General features: G+C 47.0%; 1 long non-coding RNA gene across 1 annotated transcript in view; it reads right to left on the bottom strand.

The window, feature by feature from the left end:
- Nucleotides 1-17002, bottom strand: part of LOC112073941 (uncharacterized) — a 53268-nt gene that overhangs the window by 11254 nt on the left and 25012 nt on the right. The gene's annotated exons all lie outside the window — the stretch shown is intronic.

Here is a 17002-nt window from a genome sequence, read left to right on the forward strand (position 1 = left end):
AACAACTTACGAGTTGACCATGAAGGGCAGCTCTAAAAAGGCAGAATTTGACAACTGAACTTGTTGGAAAGGGTGGCATCCTATCGACAGGCTGCCCACGTTGAATAATCACTGAAGCTGCTTCAGACAAAGGCCCATCACCTGCCACATGTTCTGATCTATGGAGATGCATTGTGGTTGTATGCTTTGATTCTTAAACCAGCTTGTCAGCAACGGTGGTGCTGAAATAAGGCCCGATACTTCGACTGATCTTGAAGGGTGTGTCACATTACCTTTATAGTGTAAGACCTAACCCCATCTCTATCTTTTCTCCTCTGTAATCGACCAACCTCTCTCTCCCTCTCTCTCCACATCTCTCTCCTTCTCACTCTGGTGTCACCCGCTTCTCTCTCTCTCTCTCGCCCATCTCCCTCCCTGTGCTCTCTCATCGCCCTGTTCTCCTGTTCCTCCTCTCTCTCTCTCGGCCTCTCTTTCTCTGTCTGTTTGAGTATAATGTGTCTACCAGCTCATGCAGTGCTGACCCAGATCCGTCAAGTCCAAGCAACAGATAGGCCCCCTTTCCCCTCCCTCCCTCCTCTCCTCCCACCCCCCCACACCACATCAACCACACTTTACATAATGCTCGTGATATACAACTGCAGTCCAATCGCTCTACACACGGAGGCATTACAGTGAAGTATTACACGACACCTTTATGGAAAACGACCATACATCAACCAGCTATTAGGTGTTCAGTGTTTATATTAATACTGGGCTATATGCTATCAGAAGATCTGTGGCCAGTCGCACGCAGCACAGACAAGCATCAACACAGTACAACAACACAACACACGACACACAATCCACACACACAACACGGCAGCACACACACGCACACAACGACACACCCACACCAAACACCACACCACACACACCAACACACACAACACAACCACACACCACAACACACAACACACACACCACCACACACCCACCCACACACACAGTTACAGAGAGAGAGAGACAGAGGACGGAGAGCAGCAGGGGGCCCACACACCACATAAGATAGAGATACAGAGGAGGCAGCGGGCCCACACACACATTAGATACAGAATACAGAGCAGGCAGCAGGGGGGGCCACACACCCACATACGATAGAGAACAGAGGAGGGCCAGGGGGCCCACCACACACATAGAATAAGGAGATACAGAGAGGCGGGGGGCCACCACACAACACTAGATAAGGGACAGAGACAGAGCCACACCACACATAAAGATAGAAATACAAGAGAAGTCAGGGGCCACCACCACCACATAGATAGAGATACAGGCAGGGGGCCCACAGCCACATCAACTAGTAGGAGATACAGAGAGCAAGGGGGCCCACAACCCGAACAAAAACCCCACATAGATAGTAACAGAGCAGGCAGGGGGCAACAAAACACACACAAGATAGGAGATAGCCAGAGAAGCAAGGGGGGGGGGGCCACACCAACACAATAGAAGAATACAGAGCAACAGGCGAGGGCCACCACACAAAATACGCATAAAGAGGATTACAGAGAGCAGGGGGGGCCCACACACACATAGGACAGAGAATTACAGGGAAGCAGGGGCCACCACACAATAGGCAGATACACAGGAGAAACAGGGGGCGGGGCCCACACCACACATAGACACGAGATACAAGAGAGAGGCAGGGGGGGCCACACACAAAAATAGAAGAGATACCAACGAGAACAACAGGCGGCCACAACACACTAGATAAGATACCAGGAGAAGGAGGGGCCACACACACCATAGATAAGAGATACAGAGAGCGGCGGGGCCACACACACAATAGATTAGAGATACAGCAGAGGAGGGCCACACACACATAGATAGAGATACCAGAGAAAACAGCAGGAGGCCCCAAACACAAACATAGGATAGAGTACAGGAGAGACGCAGGGGGCCACACACCAGCATAGATAGAAGATTACAGGAGAAAGGGGGCCACACACAAACATGATCAAGATGACCAGGGAGCCAGGGAGGCCACCACAACCACAACTTTTTCTTGAAGGTTCCTTCATTCATAGTGATCTAACAGTTTTTATTTTCTTCTATTCCAGGTTTCATTCCAAGGGCACAAGGCCAGGGGAGCCTACCTCTCTTAATCGTGTGTAAAATTATAACCCCCTCTTTAAACTCTGTGTAAAGTATTAACCCGCTCGTTTAGACCTCTGCTGTAAGTCATTAAACCCCCTCCTTTAAAGCTCGTGTAGCAGTATATAAAACCCCTCTTTAAACTCTGTAGTATTCCCTTTAACTGAAGTATTAAACCCCCGCTCTGATCTTAATCCCCCCTTTAACTCTGTTGTAAGTATTGAACCCCTCTTCTAACTCCTTTAGCTCACTAAACCCTACTCCAACTTGAGTATTAACCCCTCGTTCTTAACCCTGTTAGTAGTAAGTATTAAACCGCCCTCGTTTTAACTCTGTGTGAGTATAAACCCCCTCTTTAACTCTGTTATAGGTAATTAAAGCCGCCCTCTTTAACTCTGTGTAAGTAATAACCCCTCTTTAACTTCTGAGTGTAAGTAATTTAAACCCCGCTCTTGTGGAGACTATGTGTAAGTCCTTTAATCTGTAGTTAAGACCCCCTCGTACACTCTGTGTAATCCTCTTAACTCTGCGTAGTATTAAACCCCCCTCTTTAACTCTTGTTTGTAGAGTATTAAAACCCCCTCCTCCTTAACTCTGTGTAAGCTATTAAAGAACCCCTACCTCTAGTTTAAACCCTCTCACGTCTGTAAGTAATCTTTAAAGACCCCTTCCTTAACTCGTCTGTAAGTATATTACAACCCCCTTTAACTCTGTAAGTATAGTATTAAAACCCCCTTCTTTAACTCTGTTGTAAGGTATTACATACCCCTCCTTACAACTCTGTGTTGTACTCTTTAGAGACTATGTAAGTCATACCCCCTCTCTGTCTAGACTCTGGGTGTCAAGTAATTAAAACACCGGATGTGTTATTCAGCTTGACCCACTATGTACCTAACTATCGGCCAAGCATGCAACAATTTATGCTTTACACAAACTCCTATCTGCGGACTACAACATTAATCTGTACATATGGCGAGTCTATTCTCGCTCTCTCTGCTGTTCTCTCCGACTTTAGTTTGTTGACAAACGGGCGCTGTGTGGCCGCCGAGGAGCGGTTCTCCTAACGGGTTACCATGGCCTCCGCGACAATCTACTGTCGGAAAACTTGCTATAAACCCACCTTGGGTGGAGAATTAACGTCATTCACCTACGATCTACTACAACCTACTGCATCTAACAAAAATGTACCTACCTACTTCACCTACCCGCTCCAACAAAATGTCACCTACCTACTACGACCTCCCGCCTCAAACACAAAATCTCACCTACGTCTACACCTTACTGCTCAACAGCAAAATGTCCACCTGACCTACTACACCCTACCCGCTCCACGCGAAAATGTCACCTATCTCACCTAACCTACTACACCTACCGCTAATCTAACAAAATGTCCTCACGCCTAGCCTACTAATCCTCTACTGTCAAAGCAAACTATGAGTTCACCTACCTATCCTACTTACCCCTACCGCTCCAACAAAATGTCACTCTTATCTTACCTACCTACTACACCCCACCGCTGCTAACAAACATTGTCAACGCTAACCTCACTACCTACTGACTCAAACAAAACTTCTGCACCTATCCTCCACTACACACTACCGTAGTCCCAACAAAATGTCACCCTCTATCTTAACTATCTATACCTACCCTACGCGCCTCAACAAACAAAATGTCACCTACCTACTACACCTTACCGTCCAACAAAGACATGTCAGCCTAACCTACTAACTACCGTCTCATACAATCCAAGCTCCACCTCATCCTACGCACCTCACCGCTTCCAACAACAAGGTCCAACCCACCTACTACACCTACCGCCTTCCAAAGACATAAAGATTGTCACCTGATCCTCAACCTACCTACTACTACTTATACCTCCGCTCACAAGCAAAAATGTCACCCTACCTACCCTACAACCCTCCGCGCTCATACAAAATTCAAACTACTACTTACCACCTTACCGCTCCAACAAAAACAATGCGCAAGCAACCTCTACCTACCTACCTTACCTACACCCTACCGTCCACCCAAACAAAATGTCACCTAACCTTACCGTAACCTACCGCGCTGCTACAACAAAATGATCACCGCCTACCCTTACTACACTGACGCGCCTCAAAACAACATGTCACCCTAGTTCTACCTCATCCTAACTGACCACCTACCGCCTCTAACCAAAGATGTCACCCTACCCTACTACAACCTTACTTGCTCAAACAAAATCCGCAACCCTTAGTCCACTACACTTACCCGCTCCAAACAATAATGGAAACCACCTTTTCACTACCTACCAAACTACAACACGTACCGCTCCAACAACATGGATCCTAGCCTTTACCTACACTAACTGCCCTCTAACAAAAATCACCAGCCTATCCTGTACCTACACCCTGTTACCGCTGCATCACAACAACAAATCGTAGCCACACCACTACTAAACACCTACTCGCTCGCACACAAAATGGTCACCTATCTCTAACCTACCTACACTACAACCTTACGCGTCCACCTCACAAAAACAAGTCATCCATCACACCTACCTAACTACGACCTACCGCGCTTCTATCAAAAATTGTCATCTGACCCTACACCTACTTACCAACCTACTCTGCTCAAGAACAAAAATGGTCACCTACCTCTAGACTCCGTCTCCAACCTACGTTACACTACCGTACCGCGCCAAACAACAATATGCTTCACCGCTACCTACACCATACACACCTACCCCTAACAACAATTGGTCACCGATACACCTACCCTTACTACACCTACCGCTCAAACCAATAATTGTCACCTACTACCTCACACCCTACCCGCTCAAACAAATCGATCCACTCGTATCTATCTACCCTAAGCCTACTCATACACCTACTTACCGCTCAAGACAAGAATGCACTCCTATCTACCGTACCTACCTCTACATCACCATCTTCAAGGCAGGCTCACCCATACTTCTAACCTTTATAATGGCAGTGACAAAATACCGACATCACAGCTTAAATCAACCCAACCCCCACGAATTACTACAGCAGATTCAACATCACCAGAGAACTTTCTAACTAGACACCTGTTTCACATTCTTCTTAAGGCCCTGGTCATACCACACCCCTTAATAGGGACTTGTTTTTCTCTAATCACCAAATCACACTTACCAGTTAAGATGTAAACCACACGAATTATAATCACTTCTTTGTTATTAACGTCTTTCTGAAATTTTTATGTAAAAGGCAAATGAGGCGAATACTCTTACTCTAAATGTTGCGATATTTGCATCTACGACCGCAATACAATTTCTTCATGGACCTGAATTGAAGTTCAGCCTAAATAAAAAAATGATTAATTATTGTAAAGGTAACACTAAACAGACTTGGTCCCAACAGTAAATACTGTTTTCCTACTTCGTTAGTCTATTAAATTCCCACTAAAGACATGTACATTATAATTGTATTACTAGAAGATAAAAAATGCTGCAGACGGATCAGACAATTCCCTGTTCTTGGTAAGTACTGAACAATTATACACTATAGAAACAAAAAAAATATAAACCAACAACATTCAACTATTTCATACAAACAATGTACTGAAGTCTACAGTTACATATTAATTAAAAAAATATAAAAACAGAAATACCTTATGTATACATAGGATACTTCCAAGACCCTTTCTATGTGAACTCGAAAAGCCTGAGCTCAGCTGCCTCGCTGTAGATCCACTATGATCACCTTAGGGAAGAATCGTTTCTCGACCAGCTTGATTGGGACAGGTCCCACCCAGTGCGTAAAAATTCAATTGGATTGGACGATGACTTTGGATAAGGCACCACACCTGCTTCCTAGATATTAAGGTCCCAGGCCAGGTTGAACAAGTGCACGTCAGGAGCAAAAAACCAAGCCATGAGGACAAAAAACTTAGTCCCGATCAGAAAGCGCCAAGGACCAGGGAATTCATGTGTCGAGGACCACAGAAATTCTGTGGAAGGTTTACCAACAACATTTCTTGCCAGCATTTTAAGGTTCCCCAAAAGAAACCACAGTTGGGCCGCCATCTTCCTTTAAATGGAAGAAGTTTGCGAACAACCAAAACTCATTTTCGTAAGAGCTAGCCGCTTCTCTTGCCAAACTGGGGGGACCCACACTAGCGGAGATAGGGGCCGGTTGCGTTCAGGGAGGGGTACCCAAGAAACCGATGGCACTCAGAAACAGGCGGCTGCCAAGCATGTTTCCTGTTTAGAAGATGGGAGAACCCTGTCCAAGACCTTATTGTGACGTGTAAATGTCTATGAGCAACAACGGCTCAGCCACGAAGTGGTAGGCCACACGAGCCTAAGATCACCATGCGCAAAGCCAAGTGTCGGCTGGAGTGGTGGAAAGCTTGCTGCCATTGGACTCTGGAGCAGTGGAAATGCGTTCTCTGGAGTGATGAATCACGCTTCACCATCTGGCAGTCCGACGGACGAATCTGGGTTTGGTGGATGCCAGGAGAACGCTACCTGCCCGAATGCATAGTGCCAACTGTAAAGTTTGGTGGAGGAGGAATAATGGTCTGGGCTGTTTTTCATGGTTCGGGATAGGCCCCTTAGTTCCAGTGAAGGGACATCTTAACGCTACAGCATACAATGACATTCTAGATGATTCTTTGCTTCCAACTTTGTGGAAACAGTTTGGGGAAGTCCTTTTCCTGTTTCAGCATGACAAAGCCCCCGTGCACGAAGCAAGGTCCATACAGAAATGGTTTGTCGAGATCGGTGTGGAAGAACTTGACTGGCCTGCACAGAGCCCTGACCTCAACCCCATCGAACACCTTTGGGATAAATTGTAACACTGACTGCGAGCCAGGCTTAATCGCCCAACATCAGTGCAAAATGGGAAAAACACCAAATTGAGACTGCATGCAGAATTCTGCAAAAATATCCTCTGTGTACAACGTAAAACACCAAATAATGCATGCAGAGCAGAATTAGGCCAATAACCGCTAATTATCAAAATCCAGAAAAGAGACGTTAAATTGTATAACCACCTAAAAGGAAGTGATTCTCAAACCTTCCATAACATCACCTACAGAGAAATGAACCTAGAGAAGAGTCCCCTAAGCAAGCTGGTCCTGGGGCTCTGTTCACAAACACAAACAGACCCCACAGAGCCCCAGGACAGCAACACAATTAGACCCAACCTAATCATGACAAAACTAAAAGATAATTACTTGACACATTGGAAAGAATTAACAAAAAAACAGAGCAAACTAGAATGCTATTTGTCCCTAAACAGAGAGTACACAGTGGCAGAATACCTGACCACCGTGACGGACCCAAACTTAAGGAAAGCTTTGACTATGTACAGACTCAGTGAGCATAGCCTTGCTATTGAGAAAGGCCGCCGTAGGCAGACCTGGCTCTCAAGAGAAGACAGGCTATGTGCACACTGCCCACAAAATGAGATGGAAACTGAGCTGCACTTCCTAACCTCCAACCAAATGTATGACCATATGAGAGATACATATTTCCCTCAGATTACACAGATCCACAAAGAATTTAAAAACAATCCCGATTTTGATAAACTCCCATATCTACTGGGTGAAATACAACAGTATATCACAGCAGCAAGATTTGTGACCTGTTGCTACAAGAAAAGGTCAACCAGTGAAGAACAAACACCATTGTAAATACAACCCATATTTATGTTCATTTATTTACCCTTTCATACTTTAACCATTTGCACATTGTTACAACACTATATATATACATAATGACATTTGAAATGCCCTTATTATTTTGGAATTTTTGTGAGTGTAATGTTTATTATCTATTTCACTTGCTTTGGCAATGTAAACATACGTTTCCCATGCCAATAAAGACCTTTGAATTTAAAATGAATTGAGAGCACATGGTTCATGACTTCAAAACTCTCTCTGCTTTTCAGAAGAAAGACCAACATAGACCCAAAACACCAACTTAGAGCTTCTGAGACTTACTCCACACCATTCCCTCATGGGTACTTAGGGTATCTACTGGAAACGGTGGCTGGGGAAGGCCTGCAGCATCATCAAGGACCCCACACACCTCAGCCAAGAGCTGTTCACTCCCTTACCGTCAGGCAGATGGTATCGGAACAGGAGGTCTGATACCGACAGGATCAGAGAGTTTCTATCTACAAGCCCGTCAGACTGCTGAACACTTGAAATGGACTGACCACCTGCTCTGATTCTAACAGGACTGACCACCTGCTCTGATTCTAACAGGACTGACCACCTGCTCTGATTCTAACAGGACTGACCACCTGCTCTGATTCTAACCCTAACAGGACTGACCAGCTGCTCTGATTCTAACAGGACTGACCACCTCTCTGATTCTAACAGGACAGACCACCTGCTTGATTCTATCAGGACTGACTACATGCTCTGATTCTAACCCTAACAGGACTGACCCCTGCTCTATCACCTGACCACTGCTGATTCTAACTCCAAAGGACTGACCACCCCTCTCTATTCTAACCCTAACAGGACTGACCACCTGCTCTGATTCTAACGACTACCACCTGCTCTGATTCTAACAGGCACTGACCCTCTCTGATTCTAAACCCTCACAAGGACTGACCACCTGCTCTGATTCTAACAGGACACTGACCACCTGCTCTGATTCTAACAGGACTGACCACCTGCTCTGATTTATAACAACAACTGACCCCCCTGCTCTGATTCTAACGACTGCACCTGCTCTGATTCTAACCTAAAGGACTGACCACCTGCTCTGATTCTAACAAGACGACACCTTCCTCTGATTCTAACGGACTGACCAACTGCCTGATTCTAAACCTAACAGGAACTTGACGCAACTGCTGTGATTCTAAACAGGACTGACACCTGCCTCTGATTCTAACAGGACTGACCCCCTGCTCTGATTCTATCAAGGACTGAACTGCTCTGATTTCTAACAGGACCTGACCACCTGCTCTGATTCTAAACCCTAACAGGACTGACCACCTGCTCTGATTCTAACAGGATGACCACTGCTCTGATTCTAACCCTAACAGGCTGACCACCGCTTCTGATCTCTAACAGGACTGACCCCTGCTTTCTGATTCTAACAGCTGACCACCTGCTCTGAATTCTAACAGAGACTGACCTACCTGCTCTGATTCTAACCCTAACAGGATACCACCTGTCTGATTCTAACAGGACTGACACCTGCCTCTGATTCTACAGGACTGACCACCTGCTCTGATTCTAACAGGACTGACCACCTGCTCTGATTCTAACAAGGACTGACCACCTGCTCTGATTCTAACACAGGACTGACCACCTGCTCTGATTCTAACAGGACTGACCACCTGCTCTGATTCTAACAGGACTGACCACCTGCTCTGATTCTAACAGGACTGACAACCTGCTCTGATTCTAACTACAGGACTGACCACCTGCTCTGATTCTAACAGGACTGACACCTGCTCTGATTCTAACAGGACGACCACCTGCTCTGATTCTACAAGGACTGACACATGCTCTGATTCTAACAGGACTGACCACCTGCTCTGATTCTAACAGGACTGACCACCTACTCTGATTCTAACCCTAACAGGACTGACCCCTGCTCTGATTCTAACGGACTGACCACCTGCTCTGATTCTAACAGGAACTGACCACCTCTCTGATTCTAACCCTAACAGGACTGACCACCTGCTCTGATTCTAACAGGACTGACAACCTGCTCTGATTCTAACAGACTGCCACCTGCTCTGATTTTAACATACTGACACCTGCTCTGATTCTAACAGACTGACACCTGCTCTGATTCTAACCACAGGACTGACCACCTGCTCTATGATTCTAACAGGACTGACCACCTGCTTCTGATTTCTACAGGACTGACAACCTGCTCTGATTCTAACCTAACAGGACTGACCCCTGCTCTATTCTAACAGGACTGACCACCTTCTCTGATTCTAACAGGACTGACCACCTGCTCTGATTCTACAGGACTGACCACCTCTCTGATTCTACTAACAGACTGACCACTGCTCGATTCTAACAGGACTGCCCACCTGCTCTGATTCTACCACAGAACTGACACTCTCTGACTTCTACAGGACTGAACACCTGCTCTGATTCTAACAGACTGACCACCTCTCTGATTCTAACAGGACTGACCACCTGCTCTGATTCTAACAGGACTGACCACTCTCTGATTCTAAACAGACTACCACCTGCTCTGATTCTAACAGGACTGACCTCCTGCTCTGAATTCTAACCCTAACAGGACTGACCACCTGCTCTGATTCTAACAGGACTGACACCTCTCTGATTCTAACAGAACTGACCCCTGCTCTGATTCTAAAGGACTGACCACCTGCTCTGATTCTAACCCTAACAGGACTGACCACCTGCTCTGATTCTAACAGGACTGACCACCTGCTCTGATTCTAACAGAGATGACCACCTACTCTAATTCTAACAGGACTGACCACCTGCCTGCTCTAACTAACGGGACTGACCACCTGCTCTGATTCTAACCCTAACAGGACTGACCACCTGCTCTGATTCTAACAGACTGACCACCTGCTCTGATTCTAACAGAACTGACCAACTGCTCTGATTCTAACCCTAACAGGACTGACCACTGTTGATTCTACAGGACTGACACCTGCTCTGATTCTAACAGGACTGACCACTGCTCTGATTCTATAGGATGATACTTGCTTCTGATTCTAACCACAGGACTGACCACCTGCTCTGAGATTCTAACCTAGGACTGACCACCTGCTCTGATTCTAACAGATGACACACCTGCTCTGATTATAACCCTAACAGGACTGACACCTGCTTCTGATTCTAACAGGACTGACCACCTGCTCTGATTCTAACCTAACAGGACTGACACCTGCTCTGATTCTAACCCTAACAGGACTAACACCTGTCTGATTCCTAACAGGACTGACCACCTGCTCTGATTCTATCAGGACTGACCCTGCTCTGATTCAACAGGACTGACCCTGCTCTGATTCTAACCCTAACAGGACTGACCACCTGTCTTGATTCTAACCAGGACTGAACCACCTGCTCTGATTCTAACCCTAACAGGACTGACCACCTGCTCTGATTCTAACAAGGACTGACCACCTGCTCCTGATTCTAACCAGGACTGACAACCTGCTTCTGATTCACCTAACAGGACTGACACTGCTTGATTCTAACAGGACTGACCACCTGCTTGATTCTAACAGGACAGGACCCTGCTCTGATTCTCTCAGACTGACCATGCCTCTGATTCTAACCTAGCAGACTCCACTGCTCTGATTCTACAGACACCACCTCTCTATCTAATAACAGGACTGACCACCTGCTCTGCTTCTAACAGGACTGACCACCTGCTCTGATTCTAACCCGGACTGACCACCTGCTCTGATTCTAACCCTAACCAGGACTGACACCTGCTCTGATTCTAACAGGACTGACCACCGCTCTGATTCTAACAGGACTGACCCCCTGCTCTGATTCTAACTATGGACTGACCACCTGCTCTGATTTTAACAGGTACTGACACCTGCTCTGATTCTAAACAGACTGACCACCTCGCTCCTCGATTCTAACCCTAACAGGCTGACCACCTCTCTATCTAACAGGACTGACACCTGCTCTGATTCTATAGGACTGACACTGCTTCTGATTCTACCCTAACAGGACTGACCACCTGCTATTCTAACAGGACTGACCACCTGCTCTGATTCTAACGGACTGACCACCTGCTCTGATTCTAAACAGGAACTGACCACCTGACTCTGATTCTAACCCTATACAGGACTGACCACCTGCTCTGATTCTAACAGGACTGACCACCTGCTCTGATTCTAACAGGTAACTGAACACCTGCTCTGATTCTAACAGGACTGACACCTGCTCTGATTCTAACGACTGACACCTACTCTGTTCTAACAGGACTGACCACTGCTCTGAATTCGAAAGGAACTGACCACCTGCTCTGATTCTAACAGGACTGACCACCTGCTCTGATTCTAACAGGACTGACCTCCTGCTCTGATTCTCCACCACCGGACTGACCACCTTGCTCTGATTCTAACAGACTGCAACCTGCTCTGATTCTAACAGGACTGACCACCTGCTCTGATTCTAACGGACTGCCACTGCTCTGATTTTAACCCTAACAGGACTGACCACCTGCTTGCTTCTAACAGCCCACCTGACCACCTGCTCTAATTCTAACAGGACTGACCACCTGCTTCTGATTTAACCTCTAACGGAACTGACCACCTGCTCTGATCTCATAACAGGACTGACACTGCTTGATTCTAACAAGACTGACCTGCCTGATTCTAACAGAACTGACAACGCTCTGATTTAACCCTAACAGACTGACCACTGCTCTGATTCTAACAGGACTGACCTACCCTGCTCTGATTCTAACAGGACTGACCACCTGCTCTGATTCTAACAGGACTGACCCCTGCTCTGATTCTAACCCTAACCGGACTGACCACCTGCTTCTGATTCTAACCTAACAGGACTGACCACCTGCTTGATTCTAACAGGACTGACAACCTGCTCTGATTCTACCTAACAGGACTAAACCTTCTGATTCTAACAGGACTGACCACCTGCTCTTGATTCTACAGGACTGACCACTGCTCTGATTCTAACAGGACTGACCACCTGCTCTGATTCTAACTAACAGGATGACCACCTGCTTCTGATTCTAACCTAACAGGATGACCACTGTCTGATTTCTAACCCTAACAAGGACTGACCCTTGCTCTGATTCTAACAGACTGACCACCTGCCTTGATTCTAACAGAACTGACAACCTGCTCTGATTCTAACCTAACAAGACTGACCACGTGCTATGTGATGTGTACGCTGCAGCACATGACTACGGCTAACGCGTCAGCGGAGTTCTATAACAGTGTAAGAACCGTCACTCTGCTCTCGATTTCCATAGTCGAGGATGACGAATTCGCTGCCTGCGTATATCTAACGACCCAACAGACAGGATGTCCGCACTGCGGATATTCTTAACCTATACAGGACTGACCCAACCTGGGCTCTCGCAATTAGACCAGGACGAGAGTGACTGACTATCGAGAGCCTATATGGACTGACCAGACGGCACGCTTGTTGATTCTGAAATATAGGACTGATTCCATGACTTGTAGGGCATGGTACTCAACGGACTGCTATACAGACCGGTGACCTTTCTGAGATCTCTATCGCGAGGCTCGTACGTAATATATCCTGCTCTTGAATTTCTACACACCACCAAGCGACTAAACCGCACCACCTGATGAGTGATATTCTTTAAGCGAGGACTGTCATCTGCTCTGATTGCTATCTTCGAGACTGGCGCCAAGAGAGGACCGTGACCGCAGATCTCTGATACTATAGCAGGGACGCACACGCTCTGAGCATGCTGAATGGCTCCTAAGGCCACTTACGCCAGGTGACACCTGCTCGCACTGATTGATGCTAGGTCCTGACGGTAGGGATTGATCTACCAGACTCATGTAGTTCATAACCCTGGAGGACTCGGACACCACCTCTGGCCATGACTGCTAAGTGTCGGGAACGACCGCGGCATGCTCTCAAACTCAGGTTTAGCTGACTAACCTGTATGTTGACTCTCTCTAGCCCTTGTGATAAGGAAGAACGGTGGCTAGTGATTCGTAACAGGACTGGATCCAGCCTTGCTCTCACTGTGTCTAATCCAGGGAAGACCACCTGCTCTGATTCTATCAGGCTGACTACATGCTCTATTGTCTAACCCTAACCACGGATCGAGACACACCTGACTCTGTGATGATAACAAGGTACGTAGAGCCACTTATACGTACTCATTATTCTCAGGCTGACAACGTGTCAGGACCTAGCTGGTCGTGATTCTAACAGGACATTGCAGATGCACTTAGCGCCTCCGTGTCTCTAAAAATGATTGTACACAACTCTTATCAATCTGAGTCTCTCTAGACCTAAGAGGACTGGACACTGGTTTTATAACAAGGAGAGAGGAGACATGCCTTGAAGGGCTAAAGGACTAGGGAGCCCACTGACTAGAACACAGAGCTGGCTACATGGGCGCTCTGATTTTAGAGCATTACTGCACTTCATAGCTAGAATTCCTAACTAGTAGGCGAACTAGAGATACTGCATCACTGGATTGCCACGAGCTAACAGGGGACATCGGGAGCGACACCTGAGCGTAATTAGAAAAATAGACCAAGGTGAGCTGAGCCCACCCTTGTTCCTCCAATTCTTGCGACTCGAACAAGACTGTGCGTCTGGGATTCCTCATAGACGCCTAACACGGACTGACTTCGCGTGCGCCTTCTAATTATGTTCTAACCAGGATTGTACTGTGTTGTTCTATATATACAAGGGCGTGGACCACGCTATTTGATTTCTACACCAGTAAGAAGCACTACGTCGTGGATTACTAACGCGCCTGTTACTCACGGACCACCGCTCTGGAGGGTCTTCTACATAAACTGACCAGCCTAACTCTAGAATGATCCTGAATCCAGGACATGTCACCCTGGTGATTGCTTCCATATAGCAGGAAAACTAGAGCCACACCTCCGGTAGTTACTGTGTATTCTCACAAAGGCACTGACCAGCTTCTTGACTATCGAGTGACAGGAGAGACGACACAGAGTTATGGCTATGATTCTGTATACCCGAAGTATATGGACACCTACCTGCTGGACTTCTGGTACCAGAGCGGAAGCTGACCTCCTGGCACTCGATACCTAACGTCCTCAGAAGGGACTGACACCTTAGATAACTATGGATTCATAAACAGGAGACCAGATCCTGTTGCCTTCGGATATCTCTAACATGAAAGTGACCATCTGCTCGAGTTTCTGGCAGGCACTGTACCACCTGCTCTGATACTGTAAGCTCAACGAGAGCTGACCTCACCCGTGTCTCTGCACTCTCCTTGTAACACACGAACTGACCACCTCGCTACTATAATTCTAATTAGGAACTCGACCACCTGTCTATGTAAGTCTGAACCCTAACGGGTACTGACCACCGTGTTGTGCTGAATTCAGTAACAGGAACTGACCAGACGCTGCGTCTAGAAGCATCTAACAAGGACTGAGACCTACGCTCGCATTCTAACAGAACATGTGACGTCATCTGGATGTCCCTAGTAACAAGAGAGACTGACCACTGTGAGATGAGTCTATCAGGGACCTGACTACCTTGCTCTGAATTCTGGAACAAGGTAACCTGAGCCACGCTGCTGCTGATTGGGACTGCAGTACTGCTCTTGATTTAACCCTAACAGGACTGAACCAACCTGCGTCTGAATGCTTCTAACCCTATAGGCGCAGTATCTAGACTGACATCTGGATTACGTAACGAGGTATTGAGCTCAGAATTACTAAACCCTACACAAGCGGAGAACCAACGGTGCGCTGCACTATCATAACAGGTGACTGCACGCTACCGTAGCTCTGATTCTATGACAGCGATCTGAGACCAACCGTTGGCTCTGGATGTTCTATGTCGAGGTACCTGATGATCTGCGTTGAGATTCTAAGCGCCGTTATCACAGAGATCACACTACAAGCTGAATTGATTCTAACAGTGTGTTACGCATTGGCTCGTGATTTTTGTAATTCACGGAACTGATCAGAGCGCGCTGATAACTCTCAACAGGAGAACGTAGAGCACCATGCTCTATATGTCTAACACCACTATACTATGGATCATGTACCTGCTCTCGCTCAACGTCTAGAGCGTAGGACTGTGTCCTGATCGTGAACTTGCTCAACCCGTAAACCGGACTGGAGACTCCACCTGTGTACTTGTAACTCGCTAAGCAGCCGAGCTGACCGAGCACGATGCTCTAGAAGACTGGTGCGCACACTAGCTCTGATTCTAGAGCACGGGACTGAGCTAACCTCGCTCTGGTTCGTAGTACCCTAGTCTAGGGACTGACCCGAGCGTTCTAGATGGACAGGGACTTAAAGACCACACTGCTCTGGAAGACTGAATACAGGACAGACCCAGTCAACTCTGGATTCTATCGGGAGGACGAGGAACTACGATGTCTCTGATTCTAACCCTTAACAGGACTCGCAGCGCGCACCATGACCTGTCTACACCGGACTGAACCGAAGACTCGATGATCTTTCTAACGGCCTACAGGCCACTCGACCGTGCCCTCGCTCGATATCTTGTGATCAGAGAGACCACCTGCTGCGATTCTAACGAGACAGTGACTCGCCACCTTATCTGATGTCTAACGGACGAACACCGCTGGATCTGAAGACTGAAGATCTCTGATGTGTAGGCACTGGATCAGCGTGCTCTGATTCTACACAATAACAGTGCCTGTTCCGAATGGGATGACCACCTGCTCTAATTCTAACACGGTACTGACACACAATGCTCTGGATTCCTAACAGACTAACCACACTGCTTGATCTGAAACGATACTTCTCTGATGTCTAACCACGGGCACTGACCAGTCTGCTTCGATTCAAGACTGCATCATGCTGATTCTACACGACTACCTGCTCTGCATCTCCATGCACACCTAACAGGACTGCGGACTGCTTCTGGCTCTAACAGTCCTATCTGTTTCAGGACTGACAGCCTGCTCTGCATTCTAACAGGGACGACCGACCCTGCTCTGATTCTACAAAGACTGATACGTATCTCCTGCATCTCAGATAGACACCTGCATTAAACAGGACTGACCCTGCATCTGATTCTAACTAACGCACGTGATTCTACCCAACCACTGACTTCTGATTCTAACGAACTGACCACCTCCTGTTTCTGATCTAACAGGAACGCACCTGCTCTGATTCTAACACTGACACCTGCTTGATTCTAACGGCTGACCACTGCGCTGCTGATTCGT

This window comes from Salvelinus sp. IW2-2015, unplaced genomic scaffold (genome assembly GCF_002910315.2).
Source record: "Salvelinus sp. IW2-2015 unplaced genomic scaffold, ASM291031v2 Un_scaffold2431, whole genome shotgun sequence".
NCBI lineage: Eukaryota > Metazoa > Chordata > Actinopteri > Salmoniformes > Salmonidae > Salvelinus > Salvelinus sp. IW2-2015.